The sequence below is a fragment of the Diceros bicornis genome, chromosome 14, assembly GCF_020826845.1.
Source record: "Diceros bicornis minor isolate mBicDic1 chromosome 14, mDicBic1.mat.cur, whole genome shotgun sequence".
NCBI classification, from domain to species: domain Eukaryota; kingdom Metazoa; phylum Chordata; class Mammalia; order Perissodactyla; family Rhinocerotidae; genus Diceros; species Diceros bicornis.
The window spans coordinates 45,195,147-45,213,754 of record NC_080753.1 but is presented as its reverse complement, the minus strand read 5'-3'; the positions used below and the strand labels follow the sequence as shown (position 1 = coordinate 45,213,754).

Genomic DNA, 18,608 nt, shown 5'->3' with positions numbered 1-18,608 from the left:
GTTGTCTCACAAAGTAAAGCATATTTGCAGCAAATAGGAGGCCATGAGGAATCATTTCCAAAGTCATGGCATCCCCAAACAAAAGGAAACAGGAACTTTTATTTCAGGTGGGGAATGAATATTCAAAAGGAAGAGGAGGGTATTTGCTTGCACAGGCTCAATTGGAGAACATGCTTCCACATAATGAGGCCTAAACTCCTCCTGGAGAGATCTTTGCCTTAAAGATAAGACAAAAGTCATGGGCATAGCTCTTGAGGTGAGGCTTGGTCAGTTTCAGGATGGTTGGTGGTTACAGCTCCTTAACATACAAAAGGAAAAGAAACAACTTGGAAAAACAGTGAATTGCTTCCAAACCCACCTTTGAGTTTCTCAAGGCACCTAGTCGGTGACATTCTCAGACCAGAATCTGTTGTATTAAGTAGACTATCCCTGCCTGAAACAATTACATTGAAATAGTTCTTCTTATAGCATATTTATGTTAGCAAGTTTTTGGATAAATTTCTTAATTAAAAAAAGGAAGAGGAGTTGCTTGAAAAATGGTAAAGCTTTGCAAGCACTTTTAGGAGAAAACTTTATTAACTGAAAAGTCTTTATGTGAGATCAGTGTATTGTGAGTGTAATTAGTTAGAGCTATTACCAAAAGTATAGACCATGGTCTTCTCCCTCAGGAACAATCCAGTTTAGGAAACAAGACGGTATTCCATCTATGCACAAGAATGGCTGTGAGAAAAATTATTTGAGAAACACTGAGGAACTTTTGGGGGGATATGTAGCAATTGGATAAAAACTTTTAAAAACATTCATAACATTATACTCAATAGTTCTACTTCAGAGAACTTAAAAACAAGATTAGAAATTTATGTGCATGTAAGATTATTGCTGTGTTCTTTCCAATAGTGAAAATTTGAAAACAATCTGCATGCCTAAATAATAAAGAGATTTGTTAAGTAACTCATGGTGCATCCTTATGCTGGGATAATTCAAAGCCATTAAAACATATCTTAAATAATAGATAACATATGAAAAGGGCACTTTATACATTGCTAAGTTAAGACAAAATCAGATTGCAATATATTTAAATCAATCTCAATTTTGCAAAATCTCTCTCTAGAGGTAGATTTATTCTTAGAGAAGTTTGAACAGAAATAAACCAACTATTAACTGTGGTTTTCCCTACTCTGAAATTTTGGGTGATTAATATCTGTACTTCTTTCTGTATTCTCTGATTCTTTTCAACAATTAACAATACTTTAAAATTTTTTAAATAAATGAGACATTCACTTGAAGTAGTGTCACCGACTAGCGACTAGCGGCATCGAGAAACTAAAAGGTGGGTTTGGAAGCAATTAACTGTTTTTCCAGGTTGTTTCTTTTCCTTTTGTGTGTTAAGGAGATGTAACCACCAGCCATCCTGAAACTGACCAAGCCAGGATGTAACCAGGAGCAGTCCTGAAACTGATCAAGGCTCGCCACAAGAGCCCTGCCCATGACCTTTGCCTTATCTTGAATGCAAAGATCTCTCCAAGAGTAGCTTAGGCCTCGTTATGTGGAAGCATGTTCTCCAACTGAGCCTGTGTAAGTGAATACCCGCCTCTCCGTTTTGAATATGCATTCCCCAACCAAATAAAATTTCCTGCTTTCCTTTGTTCCGGAACGCCACGACTTTGGAAATGATTCCTCATGGCCTCCTATTTGCTGCAAATACACTTTACTTTGTGCGACAACTTCCACTGGTGTAGAGTCTTATTTAACTCACCAAGAGGTGAGCCCCCTTGGTTCGGTATCAGTAGTTTTTAAGATAGTCTGCTGTAAGAGAAGACTGAGAAAGAGGCTCAGGTAGGAATTATATTTTGAAGTAATGTGGGCTTAAAGTGATCCGCATGTTGATTAAGAAGTTGGTAGTTGAAAAGAGGACTGTTTCTGGGGAATTTCAATGTGAAAATTTAACCAAATTATTCAGTGAAAAGTTATCCAAATGCTCAAAGTAGTAGTTGTTGAACATTTATTTTTAAATAGACAAGGAAATGGTTAAATTCTGGTTTTCTCCTAAATCTTTCACTTTGGTTAGTTGAATAGTTTTAAAATCTCTGGACTTTCTAACTGTCTTAAGATCAAGGATTAAGTACTTTTTCATTGTTAAGTTCTCTGAAGTAGCCATCATAGAACCTTGCTCAAAATGATTTGTAATTCCCGTTTGTGAATTTCATCATTAGCAAAGCCTGCCATATCATTTTTCCACGTGAACGTAATTGAGGAGGTCTGATGTTGGCCCAGGATTTGGGTTAATCTAAAGTGACTGGTTGCTCAGCCCTATTATGTATCAATAATAAGTACGTTTCGTCTTCCTATGCTTTGTTTTATAAAAGTAATGAGATGTGGAATTAATTAAATATTTATGAGTCAGCTGTACTCGTAGATGTGCACATAATATTTTGAATTCAAACCCTTAGTATGCAATAAAAAAGAGGCAACGAATGTAGAATTTAGAGATTTTTTTGGTTCAACATTTCAATATACATTAAAATGAATTTAGCATATTTTAAGGTTTATTTCAAATGTTCAGTGCACAGAGTTTTGGGGGTTTTTTTAAACAAGAATATAATAAATACTGTATTGAGACTTCGCATGCCCAAAGTTCATAATTATCTCAAAGCATATTTTCACTCCAGGCCACCTGGAAGCAAAATTATAAAGTAGAGAACGTTTGCAGTTAGCATTTCCGTCCTATTACTTTTCACCTTTGGGAACGAATCTATTACCCTAGGCCCAGAGCTAATCAGGATGCTCAGACAGCCTTTTCTCTTCACCTTCAACGTAGTTTTTCTGTCTGTTCCAAAGGACGCAGTGCTATGCTTTCCTGATAGTCCTGATTTAAAAGTAAGTAACTGCTTTTCCCTCCTGACTTCAAGCCACTGTTCTCTGTTTGAAATCGAGTTATTCACGTATTGTGATGATCCCTCACCACTAACCACACAGAAAGCATGGTGCACAGTCTTTAGCACTTACACTTCACATAGGATCAGAAGTTGCCTGAAATAAATATGCAATCCTAGCTATGTAGACTGGCTTCGAATGTAAAAAATGAGAAATTTTCTTCTGGTGCTTATAGCTGAATAGCTCTGATAGGTTTCCGTACAAGTGGAGTGGGGACTATAACCAAAATTTCATGGGAAATGACGCTACTCTGAGTAATTCAACTGATGTTACTTTCTACTATAAAACTGAGTTCCAACTGCCCAAGACATCGCAGATACAAGATTCATTTTCCTCCAGTTCACCATTATTCTTGCCTTCATGACTTTTTCTACTGTAGTTACGGCAGAGCTGTCCCAGGGGATCAAGATATCATTCTGTCCTTGTTGAATTGTATCTTTAAATATGTTTTGGGCTTTCCTCGTTTTGTGTGTGTGATTTTGTTAGTTTACTTTTAGAATTGGTGTGGTTTAGAAAGAAGGAAAACATAAGGGCACCTGAGGCTATTTTTAAAGAACTAACACAACTGGGTGAAACTAATTTTAAAAGAGGAAGTAGGGACAAGAGGAAAGATGATAAGTAAAGGTTCTATATAATTTATGTTTTATAGAGTGGCTTTTGCAGCTAGTTGAAATGCTGAGAACTTTATGAGGTATTTGTCTTGCTGCCTTCTTCATCTTGGCTCCTTCTTAATTTTCTGTTTGGTTCACCTTATAAATTAAATTTGACCAATGAAACATTGACATAGGTACCTAGTGAGAGATCAACAATGAAAAAAAATAACATACTTCCCAGATTTATGCCTTTGGCTTACAGGTGTCCCTGTGGAAATCTTGAGGTCATGTTATAAGGAACAAAGGAGCATTGAACATGAGGTAGGAGAATTGCTAGCAAAATTGATCTAGAACAACTCTCTCAGTCATTTAAGTTTGGACAGTGTGTTAACTCATAAGATGAAGACTAACAAACAACCTGAACTAAATAAACCCAATTTCCTAAAAATACTCAAAAGTATATTATTGATAATAAAATAAAAATTACAGTTCCTCTTTTGCTAAAACTTATGCTCTTTGTTACTATCTGCAGGTATAGATGGTCATGTCCCTGGCTCCTAAGATGTGTTAGCAGAGGTGAAGACACTGACATACTGGAAAAATGAGAGATTTGCCCAAGGTCACCTAGCAAATTAATCAATGGTGAAAGAAAGAGAGCAAAATACAGCCCCACTTTGAAATCCTTGGCAGATACTCAAACAGACTATAAGTCCCAATGTATGCTTATATGCATGCTTATAAACCCAAATATATATTTAAAAATAAGCCTATTCTCTTATTTATGTGCATTTTTTTACACTTTTTGTTTCACAGTGATTATAAACATATGCATATTTGATATCTTTTTTTTTCAAGAAATCTGTAGAATCCAAGTATTTCAGAACTTCTAAGATTCCCTCAGCATTTATGTTGTTTGTAAAGTTTGAATCTAGGAATATTTTCTCCAAAATCCTGTCTAGTGATATAATCTTATTAGCGAGAATAATAATAATACACTTTATTAATAAAATGCTCTCCCAAGCCACACATATAAATGCTTCACTACTAATTTCTTAAAAATCAGTTAAGTTTCTACATCTTATAGGTTATTGTGCTTGGAACTAAAGTTATAACAAAATAATAGGCATGGACTTGCGCCACAGTTCTTACAGTTTACTTGGTGAAATGACATTTATTTATATCCTTGAAAAGTTCCATGTCCAAACACACAGTAAATTCTAGCACTCTCAGTTTCTGACATTGTCTAAATTCCTTCTTGTGGGAACAAGACACAACTGGCTAGCACAAGTTAAATGCCAAATAAGCAACACGAAAAGTAAAAGCACGACTGAAAATTGAAAATAAATCTATTTCTACATTTTTTATAAAATGTCTCACAGTTCAAACATAAAAGATTTCAAAGCTTTAAGAAATGAACATTCTGTACAAAATGTAGAGGCAGAGCTTGAGTCCTGGCTCTGGCATATATTGTCTGATTTTTGAAGAAGTCATTTGACCACAACCATTATTTCACAATAGAGTTGATATTGGCATTTGGAGCAGGATAATTCTTCTTTGTTGAGTCTGCCTCAAAATCTGCAGGATGTTTACCATCCCTTGCTCCTGATATCAAATGTCAGTACCACCTTCCATTTATCTTGACACTAATCTCCTCCTCTAAACCCACACATTTTGTCATAAATTGGGTAAGGGTTAGTGATGGGTGGGTGATATCGCCCTTGTGAGAACCTCTATTTTTTGACCATTATGTACCCTTTATTCCCTCACTTATAAATGAAACTTTTAGGTTACAAATTAATTTACTTCCTTTTGTTTTGAATGTCTCAAATCCCCTAGAGCTTACAACATAAAGTAAAATCACAATGATAACCTTTTAGATTCTTTGTGCTGATGTTGACGTTTTATTTTTATTTTTCTTGTCTCACAAGTCTGACCATTAGGTGTAAAATATGTTTTGGTGGGCATTGGAGAAGGAGGTGATGAGCGGCTAGAAGCAAAGTACACAATAAGAGAAGAAAAAAATATAACCTTCCCTGTGATGCTCATTTCTCAAAATCCTTCTTATATTTCAAAGCACAATACAAACGTCGTCTGAAATATTTCATTTTGTCTTCTGCTTTTTTACCCCCCTCTTAGTGAAATTGTACTGTGTGTATGCTATGAAACTGGGAGTAAAAACAAATTAATTGCGTTAGACAGCAACTGGGCTCCATAAAACAAGGTGAATTTTAATAAAAATAAATACAAAGTCTTACTCCATGGGTCTAACAAATTAATTGTTTAAATGCAGAATAACTTAAGCATTGTTCAGCAGCATGTATTATAAAGACTATGGAAGATTCTCAAAACTTCTATAAGCTGCAACAGCCAAAAGAAAGCTAATTGTGACCATGTATGTATATCAAAATAAAAACGGGACCAGAGAAGTATTCCAAGATTTCAGGAATATAAGGCTCTTCTTTCTAAAATCAGAAGGTCAAGTTTCTATCCCGCCATTTTTGTCTTTCAGAGGATTCACATCCTGCTGTGCCCCTCACCTGTTGCCCTGTGGGCTTCTTTCTGGGCCTTAAGTTCTTTATAAACCAGTGGAAGCAGGAAGCAGGGACTGTTAAGAATAGAATCTTGAGTAAGCTCAAGTTGATCTTGGAGAGCTGCCTTTGATCTCTCTCTCTTTTTTATGATTTTATATCCACTTTCTTTTATGAAATTTAATTTAGTCATATTCTAAGACATTCTCGTTCATTTTGTGATTGAGCTCCATGTTTGTAAATGGAAAGAGGGTTGGGTTGAATACATAAAGGTAGGTGACCTTTACCCAATGATGGAATTGTGACAGATTTATGATGTTGAAAGGATTCACCTCTGCACAGATGGCAAATCCTAGCATTTCCAGCCTCTGCTACTGCCTAATATCCTTCTGCCACATTGCTCGGCTGCAATGTTCAGTCATTGTCTTCTTGGTATGTTTCAATTGACAGGAATGTTTACAAATGAAATCCTTACTAAAGGTGAAGTAAAACGATTTTCTCCTCAAGGCCTGAATTTAAGAACCTGTCTTTTCTCATAACAGCTGATGACATCTCTGGTGTCTAGGAACAGAAGGGAGAATCCATCTGTTGGCAGGAAGAGAAAAAAGAATGTACACAAGGTACTGTATTTGCAATTTTTTCCAAACACTCGAGACAGGAAATGTTTGAGTTAGAGTGGCAATGTTAAATGTCTAGGTGCATGTTCTTTATTATTGCATGCAAAAGTTGCATTTAGAATGAACTTACAGTTGACACTTTGAATAGTCACTTTTCTTCGCCCAAAATCATTAAAAAATATATAATCTATACTATTAAAGTCAGTTACATGTTGGAAAAATTAAACTAGATATACAGTGCACTTTAAAATTATCACTGCCATTTAGGAAACATAGTCTGTTTCCACTATCATTTTAGATCCCCTGATGCAGAGAAAAATAATATTGAGATATACCTATTAATTTGGAGTCTTAGGATGTTTCTCTTTATATTTTAGGTGCTTTTAAAATGATTAATTTTGTCTTGGGAGAAAACTATGTGCATACAAGATCCAAAAAACCTGAATCAGCAGAATAACCTGTCTGGCTTCTGTGTATCTCAAGGTCATCATTACCAAAAAAATTGGCTCTAGTGAAAGGCCTGGATTGGATCATTTTAATGATTTGTTACAAAATATATCTGAGCCGCTATAAACAATCTCCCCTTTGTTTAAAAGAAAGAAAACGAGAGAGAGCGAGAACAAGTAAAACGCTTCCTGTTGCAAAGTGATCACTCTTGAAAACAATTCATATATTTTTCACAACATTCCTCTTTGACCGGGCACCAGCAGCTACACACTCAGGATGAGGTGTGTATGAGTGTTTGCACACACATGTCAATTTCCTCAAAAATGCTATTGAGCTCATTTGCTTTATTTCTTGCTATATATTTATGTGTCCCCAAAATTATGATTCTTTATAACTATTTTAACTTATATTTTAATAAGTTGAAATGCTGAAAAAACACAAATGGCCGAAAGAGTTACAAAGGATGGCAACCTTTACCTGGTCAAGTTTAGTGCAGTGAAACAGACATCGGACTCCTGGTTCCTTAGTTTACCAGCTACTTCAGGAAAATCGTGCCTGGGCATAAATAAAACCCATCACAGATTTGGTGGGATTCACATAAATGAACATGTATTCAGCACATTAGAGGTGCTCTACAATGGGGGTTGGTTGACTCTGACTCAAATCTAGTCTATTGTTCATGATGAGAATCAACACTATAGTTTAAAAGGTATCCTTATTTGGAGCAAAAAACAAACAAAACATTGGAAAATAAACACACAGACACACATATAACCTTGAAAAAGGAACTAAAGCAAAGAGATCAACTTTAATTTGAGGAAAAAAAGACATTCAAAACATGATTCAAGTGAATCACTGCGGGCTTTAAATATGTATCTTCTCATATAATGTGCTCTATCTAGAACAATGGTGTGATGGTCCTGAACTTGGTTTCTCCTGCTCAAAGCTCTCCCTTGAGTAAAGTAAACTGATAGACTGAGGCTTAAGCTTCACTCTGTTTTTCTCTTCCTACCCTCCAATTTAGCATGATAATGAAACAGGGGACAGAGGAGTTTAGCCAACAGACAAAAGCACAGGGTATGATTTCCCTAGTCTTTGAACTTCAACTGCATTGCGGGTAAGTGCAGCTTCTAATTCATAGAGAAGAGTCAAAGTGTAGTTTTATTGCTGATAGTTTTGCATTTCACTTGCTTTATGTAAATAATAGAAAAAGGCACATGCTATCTTTCTTCTTTACGTTTGCTGAAGCTTCTGTGGAATCCCTCACTTTCTGAATAGGCATTATTTTGAGACAGGTTCAAACTTCAAATTTTATTTTATTTTAGTTTTTAAACTATAAGCAGCAAGTCATCATGTTGTACATTACATCCTCAGAACTCATAATTGAAGTTTGTACCTTTTGATCATCTTCACTCATTTCCCCCACCCCCTATCTCACCAATCTGTTCTCTGTATCTATGAGCTCAGTTTCCTTAGATTCCACATATACGTGAGATCATACAGTATTTGTCTTTCTCTCTCTGACTTATTTCACTTAGTATAATGCTCTCAAGGTCCATCCATGTTGTCACAAATGGCAGGATTTCCCTCTTTTTCCTGGCTGAATAATATTCCATTGTGTATATAGACCACATCTTCTTTATCGATGATAAAGCATCGATGATACTTAGGTTGTTTCCATGTCTTGGCTATCATAAATAATGCTGCAATGAACTTGGGGGTGCAGACATCTCTTTGAGGTAGTGACTTGTTTCCTTCAGATATATACCCAGAAGTGGAATTGCTGGATCATATGGTAGTTCTATTTTTAGTTTTTTGAGGAACTTCCATATTGTTTTCCATAGCAGCTACACCAATTTACATTCCCATCAATGGTGCACAAGGGTTACTTTTCTCCACATTCTTGCCAACACATGTTAACTCTTGTCGTTTTGATGAAAGCCATTCTAACATGTGTGAGGTGATATCTCATTATGGTTTTGATTTGTATTTCCCTGATAATTAATGATGTTGAGCATCTTTTCATCTACCTTTTCTTTGGAAAAATGTCTATTTGGTTCCTTTGCCTATTTTTTAACCAGATAGTTTGTTCTTTTGCTATGAAGTTGTATGAGTTCTTTATATATTTTAAATAATAACCCCTTATTATATGTATGATTTGAAACATTTTCTCCCATTCTGTAGTTGCCTTTTCGTGGTTTCTTTTACTGTCAGAAGCCTTTTAGTTTCATGTAGTCCCACTTATTTATTTTTGCTTTTGTTGGCTTTGCTTTTGGTGTCAAATCCAAAAAATCATCTTCAAGACCCATGTTGAAGAACTTGTCCCTTATGTGTTCTAGAAGTTTTATGGTGTCAGGTCTTACAGTCAAGTCTTTAATCCATATTGAGTAGATTTTTGTGTGTGGTGTAAGATAGGGTCCAGTTCCATTCTTATGGTATTTTTCCCCAAACCATTTTTTGAAGAGAGTGTCGTTTTCCCATTGTATATTCTTGGCTCTTTCGTACCAAATTAATTGACCATATATGCGTGGATTTATTTCCAGGACCTCTATTCTGTTTTATTTATCTATTTATCTACGTGTCTGTTTTTATGCCATCAAACTTCAAACTTAAAAAAAAAGTCACTAACTCCGTGTTTCTCCTTTTCATGAATGAGGCAGTAAAAACATCAAGATATGAAGGAGATTCTATTTTTCAAAGCCAAGAAGTTTAAGGAATCCTTCTCTTCTGCAACCAACCCAGGCTAGTTCTGCTGTTGAGACTTACTTAGTAGGTTAAGACTTAATCACTCCCAAAGACAGCTTTTCCATTTTTAACCTGTGAATGAATCAATAGGATTGTTGGAGAGGATCATCTATGAAATCCCTTTTTTCTAGCATTTAATGAATGTGTTCCAGTAGATGCATTGAGGCCAAAGTTTAAAGGAAGTATACAATGTATGCAGAAGTTCTGTGGAGACATAACCCACCACTTTGCTGCACCTGATGTATTCCAAGAGTCTTCTTGAGGTCACACCCTTTACCAGGAATTTGAACAGCAGTTAAAAAAAATCCATTCTAGAGCAAGCTGGAGCTCTCCCTAGAGGTCATTATTGCCACTGCCACAAAATTCTGGGGAGGGAGAGGGGGGAACAATACACACAAACACACGCGCACACACACATACTCTACCATCCCTTCCCCACTCCACTACCTGCCTCTACCTCTCATACAAATGGAAAGGTCTCTCAGCCAGCTGGACATAGGCTCCCAGCTGGGCAACTACCCTCAGAGGGCAGCTTGTTTTCATTGGCTCTCAGAAACCTGTTTCTGTCAAATGTGCCTGAGTGCCTAAAGTGTGCTAGGAACTGGGCTATTAGAAACAATAACAACAAAACTCAAAAAGATTTAAGCTCCCAGCAACTATGGCTCTCAGGAATTGCTTTTAGAGTGGTACTTCTCAAACTTTAATGTGCTTAGGAATTCCTTGGGGATCTTGTTAAAAAGCAGATTCGGATGCATTGAGTCTGGGATGGAAGCTGAGATTCTGCATTTTTCTCCCCCTCTTTCTTTTTTTTCGTAGAAACGTAACTGATTTTTGTATACGAATTTTGTATTCTTGTAACTTTATGGAATTCATTTATTAATGCTAACAGCTTTTTGGTGACGTCCTTAGGGTTTTCTATATATAATATCACGTCATCTGCAAATAGAGTTTTATTTCTTCCTTTTCAATTTGGATATCGTTTATTTCTTTTTCTTGCTTAATTGCTCTGCCTCAGACTTCTAGTACTGTGTTGAGCAAAAGGGGTGAGAGTGGGCCTTCTTGTTTTATTTCTGATCTGAGAGAAAAAGCTTTCAGCTTTTCACCATTGAGTATCATGTTAGCTGAGGGCTTGTCATAAATGGCCTCTTTTATGTTGAGGTATGTTCCCTTTACACCCACTTGTTGAGACTTTTTTGTTATGAATGGATGTTGAACTTTGTCAGATGCTTTTTCTGCATCTATTGAGATGATCACTGATTTTTTTATCCTTCATTTTGTCAATGTGGTGTATCACATTAATTTATGGAACCATCTTTGCATCCCTGGAATAAATTCCACTTGCTCATGGTGTATGATCCTTTTAATATATTGTTAAATTCTGTTTGCTAATATTTTGTTAAGGATTTTTGCATCTATGTTCATCAGGGATATTGGCCTGTAGTTTTTTTTCATGTAGTGTCCTTGTTTGGTTTTGGTATCAGGGTAATGCTGGCCTCATAAAATGAGTTTGAAAGTGTTCCCTCCTCTTCTATTTTCTTGAAGAGTTCGAGAAAGATTGGTACTTGTTCTTCTTTAAATGTTAGAATTCACCAGTGAAGCCATCTGGTCCTGGACTTTTCTTTGTTGGGAAGTTTTTGATTATTGATTCAATCTCATTACTAGTAACTGGTGTATTCAGATTTTCTATTTCTTCCTGATTCAGTCTTGGTAGGTCATATGTTTCTAGAAATTTTTCTGTTTCTTCTAGATTGTCCAATTTGTTGCCACGTAATTGTTCATAATAGTCTCTTATGATTCTTTGTATTTCTGTAGCATTAGTTGTAACATCTCCTCTTTCATTTCTGATTTTATTATTTGAGTTCTCTCTCTTTTTTTCTTGGTAAGTCTAGCTAAAGATTTGTCTATCTTATTTATTTTTTCAAAAAAACAGCTCTTAGTTTCATTGATCTTTTCTCTTGTTTTTTTTTGTCTCTATTTCATTTATTTCCACTCTGATCTTTGTTATTTCCTTCTTCCTGCTAACTTTGTGCTTATTTTGTTCTTTTTCTGGTTGCTTGAGGTATAAAGTTAAGTTGTTTGTTTAAGCTCTGTTTTTTTTTTTTTTTTGTGAGGAAGATCAGCCCTGAGCTAACATCCATGCCAATCCTCCTCTTTTTGCTGAGGAAGACCGGCTCTGAGCTAACATCTATTGCCAATCCTCCTCCTTTGGTTTTCCCCAAAGCCCCAGTAGATAGTTGTATGTCATAGTTGCACATCCTTCTAGTTGCTGTATGTGGGACACGGCCTCAGCATGGCCTGAGAAGCGGTGCGTCAGTGCACACCCAGGATCCGAACCCGGGCCGCCAGTAGCGGAGAGGGCGCACTTAACCGCTAAGCCACGGGGCCAGCCCTCTTTCTTTTTTCTTGATGGAGGCATTTATCACTATGAACTTCCCTCTTACACCTGCTTTTGCTGAATCCCAGAAGTTTTTTTATGTTGTATTTCTAATAATCTCCCAGGGGAGGCAATGCTGCTAGTCCTTAGACTAGTTTGTGATGGTTCTTGGAAGAACCACCTCTGGAATACCTTTTAAAGCTGGATTCTTGTTGAGATGTCTAGTGGCACTACTGTACCAAACAGCTCTTCTTAATATGTTTTTACCAGGAGTTATTAGTTTCACTATGAGAAGCAAGTCTATGCAAAGACCAAATGTAGTTCCATTTTTAGATGTGTTCTCATCTATGCTTTACTCTGCCTTGGGGTAGAGAGTGCACAGATCCTGTGTTTTCACTGGCTCAGAGTGAGTCCTTATATTACCCAAGAGTGCTTTGCCTGATGTTGGAAGCTTAAGTCCTTTGAGAACTCCCAGCAGTGTACAAAGTCAGACAATTTATTGACACAGCCATCTCCTCAAATACTTATCCATCCATTGTTCAAGGGGTACCAGGGCAGGTAATTCCCAGAAACTACCTTGATTCCCCCACTTTTACTCTGCAGGTGTTTTATATGGTGACAGTTTTTCTCAAGTTACACCAAATACAGTATCCAGAACCAAAGTAAGCAATCTTAGAGTTCCAATATCTTTTTTTAGATTGATTCTTAACACACTCTCCTCTAAGACTGCATCCTTCATTGATGTTACCCTCTTCTACTCTTAGTCTCTGTCATCTTCTGACTTCCAGGTATTTTCTCTACATTAATTGTAGACTTTGGCTCCTGGTTTATGGTTTTCTTTTCCCTATGTATTAATGCCATCCATCACACCCTTCTTCACATATCCTACACATTATTCCCCTTCTTCACACATCCTATATATTAACCCCCATCTTTAGCTTTTTCTATCATTTCCCACAATAGCTTTTCCAATAATCATTACTCTCTCTGACTCCCTTAGGCCTAGGATTTTTGTTATACTCAACAAAATTCCTAGTCTCCTATTTGACAGAAAATATCAAGTGTCCCAATCAAATTAATATATCTGCATCTTCTTGCATCTTTTCCTCCTGTTCTGACATCTTAAGATGAGAAGTTTCTCCTCCATGCAAAGTTAATAACTTCACCTGAACCCCAATGCCATCAGTGCCTGCCTCCGTGACTCATTGATTATCTCTTCTCTTGTCTAAAATAACAAACATTCTCTCTCCTTTGGCTTATTTTCTTAAGCGTATAATCATTCTCAAAATCCTCCCAACTTAAAAATTTGCTGTGATTTTTCTTTTTAAAGATCACACATTTCCCTCCTTTCTTGAATAACAAAGCTACCTGAAAGAGTAGTCTGAACTTGATGCTTCTAATTCTTTAATTCTCATTCAATTTCTCATCTAATTCAAGATGGTTTCTGATCCATCATCCCACAGAAACTCATCTTGTCAAGATGATCAAAGATCCTAGTTACTAAGTGCAATAGGCACTTTTAAGTCATCCTTTTGTACTTTGTGAGGTATTATCACTGTAACTCATTTCTCCATTTTTGAATCTCTTCACTGTTTTCTAGTTCATCACTCTTTCCTGAATTTTCTCTTCTCACTCTGACCACCTTATTATTGTTTATCTCTGTCTGAGAGCTTCCCAATATGTGCTCCAGGCACTGTGGTGTTATATAAATATATATATACTCTGACCACCTTATTATTGTTTATCTCTGTCTGAGAGCTTCCCAATATGTGCTCCAGGCACTGTGGTGTTATATAAATGGATTACAGTATAGGATTCATATAAGGGCAGGGCAGCAATCACTGAGATCAAAGAAGTAAGTGAAAATCAAATTTTAGAGAATTGTCTTTCCCATGCAAGAAAATGAGAGCTCAACAGAAGAGTGAAACTATCAAACCTGTCTTTCAGAAACAGCATCCTGAGGTATTTGCAGAAGATATAGTGGAGGGAAGGCAAGGCGTGCAGAAAAGAGCATTACAAAGGCCAGGTGTAATGATTTAGGTGAAAGATTTCAAGGATCTAAATTAGGGTATATTTGTTGATATGATACTACCTACTGAGACCAAGCCACTCAGTTTGTGTTACTTTGTCATGGTAGCCCTAGGAAACTAATACACAAAGCAATATCAATACTTTATATAAATGAACAGGCAGCCTCTCCCCCATCCCACAATACTCAGAAGTACTGAATGTCTGCAGCCTCTGTTTCTATAATTTGGCCAGAACAAGATATGACCTTCTTTTTAAAATGTAGGTAGTAGGGGGGCCAGCCTAGTGGTGTAGTTGTTAAGTTTGCAGTCTCCGCTTTGGCGGCCCAGGGTTCCCAGGTTAGGATCCCAGCTGCAGACCTACGCATGGCTCATCAAGCCATGCTGTGGCGGTGTCCCATATACAAAATAGAGGAAGATGGGCACAGGTGTTAGCTCAGGGACAATCTCCCTCAGCAAAAAGAGGAAGATTGGCAACAGATATTAGCTCATGGCCAATCTTCCTCAAAAAAAGTAGGTAATAATAATAATAATACTTTCATGAGGGAGTTGTTGCAATTAAATGAGTAGATACATATAAAATGCTTAAAAAATATTAAATGTTCAAAAATGTTATTATTATCATTACTACTATTATTATTCTGTGTGGCACCTGGGAGGGCACATTCACACCTGAATATCTAGTTCTAGGACCTGAGTCCCACAAGATCTCAGCCCTGGCACCCAGTGCATGCTTTCTGCATGACTGACCAACTGTGAAACTTGTTGTTCTGTCAGAGGCCAGACACATGCCGGCAGCTACGTCTGTGCCTGGCTTTGGGTCACACATTTTTCCCCTCAGAATGAGCCCTGAAATTGTGATGTAAGTAATGGAAAACAAAACAAACATATGATTCACTTTAGATAAATATTTGTTTTATAAAATTACTCAGCAATTACTTCTTTCATTAAGTAAACTTGTCAAAAAAAATCCAAATTTCAGAAAATAAGAGCTGATTATTCACATCATATAAGAATATTTGTTTTCCAGAATTTCTTTAAGCAAGATATAGAATTTATTTAAAGTTGAATAAAAATAAACACATATCTAAAATTTCTTGGTCAAATATCTAATCCACAAAGACAGTGTGGACACCCTGGCCATAGATAAAATGTTGATGATCTTGCAGACTAGTTTTTTGCTTTCTTTTTCTCCTTAGAAGTACCTCCTCCTTCATTTAAGGATCTTGGAGACCAATATTCTCCTAAGAGCTCTCTAACCCCTCTTAAATCCTGCTCACAGGATTGAGTCTAATGATATAAAAATTCTAAGTTATAAATGACAAATTTTAAATTTTTGTCATTCTCAGGAATGTTTAAGAAGATCTTACATCATCACGTGCTTCTTCACATATTTTCATGCGTGTGAGTATGAGAAAGGGACATTAAGGTGACCTTGTCGATAAGTTCACTTTATACTTATAAGGGATGAGTGAAATCCTAATGTGGCAAATGACACTTTACTGGCCCTGAGGATTTTCTGCAGTTCTCCAAGCCCCTAACAGACCCTGGGGGGAATCTAGTTCAATAATTGCTACATATTCTAGGTGATGTGTAAGCATTTAGAGAGAAATTTTCTTCAGCACCCAATATCTTCATCTTTTCATTCTTTCAATAAAGCTAGAGAACCCGTGGGAATAAAATCAGTTATGAATTTGTTACTTGCTTTATAGACATACCGTGAGAAGAAGTCATAAAGAAAAACAAGTGAGCAGCAAAGTTGAAAGGAAAGCAAGAAAAAAAATCCCCATCAAAAAATATTAGAAGGTTGGCTGTAAGTTGCTGAAGATGTTCTCTGGCTTAGAAAAGCCTGGCTCCTGAACCACTCATGGAGTGGTGTCAAATATTTTATACAGAGCAAATATAGTTTGGTTGAAAAAAAAGAAAGGATAAATAAAAAGAAAGAAAAATAAGAGAATTAAAACACTTTCTATTTGGCTGGTCTTACTGGCAACATGCAAAGGGTGACTTGATGGTTTTTGCAATCAGGAAAGTGTATTTGTGAAAGAAAAGAGAGATTAAGTAAGCGATTAACAATTTCAGGTTAACTCACATGGCTCTTTCCTCATATTCACACCAGCACTATTCTGAGTTTCTTTTTCAAGGCCCGTATGAACTTATCGATGATGCTGAAGAATGGGAAGGCAGTTTGTTCTCACACACAGAATAAAACTCTTCTTTCTTTGGTGTTGGAGGTATGTTATTTTATGGATGACTGAACTGTTTTAAACCATTTACACATCATGATATTTTTCCACAAAAATAATAAAAGAAATAAAGATGGGGAGTTGCATGCTATGCTGCATATAAACAAGAAACGTATCTTCTGGAAGGGACAGCTGAATGATAAATTATATGTCTTTCAGAAGAACTAGAATTTTTTCAAGGAGGGAATGTTCCATTTCCTGAAAATGATCCAAATACTGAGAATATAGCAGTAGCAGTAGTAATAATAGTAGTAATGATAATAATAATGGACGCCTGAGTTTATTTGATTCATGTGGGAAGAAAATATCATAAATCCTTTACATTCTTCTTTATGTATTCATGTTAAACTACCACTAATAAGATCACAAATATGTGATATTTGTCATCCCAATGTTAATGAGAGTAATATTAAAGATGCCTTTTCTTTTCGTGTTTACATAAGACAAATACAGCAGCAAATGGTGAGGATCAGTATTCCTCACTGTGGTGGGGGGTGGTACTATTGACATGTTGAGCTGGACAGTCTGGCACAATGCAGTAAAATCAGCATCTCTGGCTCCTGCCCACTAAATGCTAGAAGCATCCCTACCTCCAATCATTAGGAAAACCATGGACACTCTCCTGTCCCCCACACATATATTTGCAAACATACTACCCTGGTTGGGAGGCACAGATCTAGAATTTAAAAAGCATATTTTCTTAAAACAACAAAGACATTTCTCAAGGAGAGTGCTCATTTTTCTCTCTTAATTTCTTCTTCCCTCCTCCATCTCAAAGAGGCTATCAAGCCTAGAAAAATCCCCTCTAAGAATCAGCCACTTTATCAAAACAGGAAAATTTGTAAAATATCTGGCACAGAATAGATGTTCAATGAACACTGGGTTTCTTTTCCTCATGTCCCTTTTTTCAAGATGAGGAAATGAAGTAAGGAGACATTTCATGCTGAAATATTTTGGTTATGACTTGATTGTTCATTTAGAAAGGGTAAGTCGTTTTCTTACCCATTTTCTTACCAAAAGCAGGATGTCCACTCTTGTTTTGTCACCTCGATGGATAAGGCATAATTTGTTTCATATTGTTAACATAGAGCCAGTCTTTTCTGGACAAGTTCCAGGCTAATTTCAACTGCAAAAGTTATCAACCATTAAAAGAGGCTGTGTACAACAAGACACCAGCAGTTTGCTGACTGATACAGACCGCTATTTTATTTTTGGAAAGTAGCCTAAAGCTATTAGGGCTCTAGGTTTTTGACAGGCATCATTTATTTCTATTTCAGAAGAAAATTTAACTTTAAAAATAAAGTAGCCTGAGGGTTTGGAATCATACTTAAATTTTTAATAAGTTGTCAAAAAATACTTTGCAGTATTCATATAAAACTGGACTAAGCTTTCTGCAAATTAATATGTAAACCACGCCAACCTCATTTACAGTTTGTGATGCAAAAATAGTTAAAGAGCCAGCTATCAAGTTCCTACTAAGAGAAGTAGGAGGTGCCACCTGTTTATTCTCTCTAGACAGAGACTTATTATCCTGAATATATTTCTGTCTAGAACTAAACTGATATAGGCCTTCTTTTGGTTGTTTTCAATTTTATCATGCAAATGCAGTTCTCAGAATAGACCCTCCAATAAAGCTTGTAATTACCCGTAGGTCACCCATATTTGGTATCGAGAGAGAGAGGAAGAGAGAGAGAGAGAGAGAGAAGGGAAGAGAGAGAGAGGAGAGAATCCTTTAGTTGAGTTTTCAGTGGTGATATCAATCATTGACTTAGTCATCTCAAAGCAGGTGTCTGAAATGATTATTTGATGACTACTTCTTGGTCAAATGTGTGTACTAATTAAAAATATTGGTTATTTGGTTGACTAACCATTGTCATTGACCGAGGAATCTGGTGGATCTGGGATAGAATGAAGGGATCATGAGTGGTTTGGATTAGGCCTAGGAGATATATATAGTGTCATCGTAGAATCTTTGAAGACTCGTTGTGTTAAAAACAAAGAAGCAAAACTTCTTTTTTTCTTTGGTGAGGATGATTTGCTCTGAGCTAACATCTATTGCCAATCTTCCCCTTTTTTGTTTGAGGAAAATTAGTCCTG

General features: G+C 36.4%; 1 long non-coding RNA gene across 1 annotated transcript in view; it reads left to right on the top strand.

Moving 5' to 3' along the window:
- The first annotated feature begins 1,656 nt into the window (after positions 1-1,656).
- The window catches only part of LOC131414096 (uncharacterized), a 45,176-nt gene continuing 28,224 nt past the window's right edge, over positions 1,657-18,608 (top strand). Inside the window, exons 1-7 of the long non-coding RNA XR_009222107.1 lie at positions 1,657-1,836; positions 6,598-6,675; positions 7,050-7,400; positions 8,144-8,236; positions 12,842-12,900; positions 15,615-15,669; positions 16,385-16,499. This is a non-coding gene — a long non-coding RNA (uncharacterized LOC131414096). The remainder of the gene's footprint in view (positions 1,837-6,597; positions 6,676-7,049; positions 7,401-8,143; positions 8,237-12,841; positions 12,901-15,614; positions 15,670-16,384; positions 16,500-18,608) is intronic.